Here is a 2,048-nt window from a genome sequence, read left to right on the forward strand (position 1 = left end):
CTATGAGAAGTCATGAAAGGAGGGTTCTGAAATTTGATCGAGTGCAAAGATATAACATGTTTATGACACTTGAGGGCGGCTGTGGCGCAGGAGGTAGAGTCTGCGTCTAATGATCGCAAGGTTGGCAGATCGGCGATTCAAGCCCCGGCTGGCCACTTGTCGAGGTGTCCTTGGGCAAGACACTGAACCCCAAATTGCTCCCAATGAGCTCCCTTGCATGGTAGCTTGCCGCCATTGGTATGGGTGAATGAGAGGCTGTTGTAAAGCGCTTTGGAATAAGGCGCTATATAAGTCTGTGAAAAAAGTAAAAAAAAGTGTTTTTTACTCACTTGGTCAAATGACCCCACCCATAGCTGTTCTAGTATTAAATGACCCCACCCACGGCTGTTCTAGTGTTAAATGACCCCACCCATGGCTGTTCTAGTGTTAAATGACCACACCCATAGCTGTTCTAGTGTTAAATGACCCCACCCACGGCTGTTCTAGTGTTAAATGACCCCACCCATAGCTGTTCTAGTGTTAAATGACCCCACCCATGGCTGTTCTAGTGTCTCCCCCACCGCCCTACCCGTACCCTCTGATCCTCATCCATTGTTCCCCTCACTGTCCCACCCTCAAAACTCAAAGGCTTCGGTCACCGTGCCTTTTCACGAGCTGCACCCCGCCTCTGGAACTCTCTCCCTCAACCACTCAGAGACTCACCCTCACTCCTCACTTTTAAATCCCACCTCAAAACCTACCTGTTCTCCAATGCCTACAGCCTCCCCTACCCCTAGCCATCTCCCCCATCCCGGCCCCCCCGCCCCCCCCCCCCCCTTGACACGCATACAACCTCCCCTACCCCTACCCATCTCCCCTAACCCAGCCACCCCCCTGATATGCATACAGCCTCCCCTACCCCTAACCACCTCCCCCCCCCCCCCCCCCCCCTCCCCGTTCGCTGACTCTGTGTTCCATGTTACTTGTTGTTTTTGTGTTTTCCGTATCCCCTAGATTGTCAGCGTCTTTGAGCCTCGGAAAAGCGCTATATAAATTCAATGAATTATTATTATTAGTTATTATTAAATGACCCCCACCCATAGCTGTTCTAGTGTTAAATGACCCCAACCACGGCTGTTCTAGTGTTAAATGACCCCACCCACGGCTGTTCTAGTGTTAAATGACCCCACCCATGGCTGTTCTAGTGTTAAATGACTCCACCCATGGCTGTTCTAGTGTTAAATGACTCCACCCATGGCTGTTCTAGTGTTAAATGACCCCACCCACGGCTGTTCTAGTGTTAAATGACCCCACCCATGGCTGTTCTAGTGTTAATGACCCCACCCACAGCTGTTCTAGTGTTAAATGACCCCACCCATGACTGTTCTAGTGTTAATGACCCCACCCATGGCTGTTCTAGTGTTAAATGACCCCACCCATGGCTGTTCTAGTGTTAAATGACCCCACCCATAGCTGTTCTAGTGTTAAATGACCCCACCCATGGCTGTTCTAGTGTTAAATGACCCCACCCACGGCTGTTCTAGTTTTAAATGACCCCACCCACGGCTGTTCTAGTGTTAAATGACCCCACCCATGGCTGTTCTAGTGTTAAATGACCCCACCCACGGCTGTTCTAGTGTAAATGACCCCACCCATGGCTGTTCTAGTGTTAAATGACCCCACCCACAGCTGTTCTAGTGTTAAATGACCCCACCCATGGCTGTTCTAGTGTTAAATGACTCCACCTATGGCTGTTCTAGTGTTAAAAGACTCCACCCATGGCTGTTCTAGTGTTAAATGTCCCCACCTTTGGCTGTTCTAGTGTTAAAAACTTCAAACAAAAGCAAAGTGTTCTAAGATCCTCTCTCTCGGTGCGTCTCTGCGACATTGTTCCAGCTTCTCCGGGCCTCAGAGAGACCTCTGTGCATCCAGCCAGAAGTAGGGCACACACACACACACACACACACACACAAACACACACACACACACACACACACAAACACACAGACACACAGACACACACACACAAACACACACGCGCACACACAGAAACAGAAACACACACACAC

Source organism: Nansenia antarctica, assembly GCF_963989245.1.
Source record: "Nansenia antarctica genome assembly, contig: SCAFFOLD_913, whole genome shotgun sequence".
Classification (NCBI taxonomy): Eukaryota; Metazoa; Chordata; class Actinopteri; order Argentiniformes; family Microstomatidae; genus Nansenia; species Nansenia antarctica.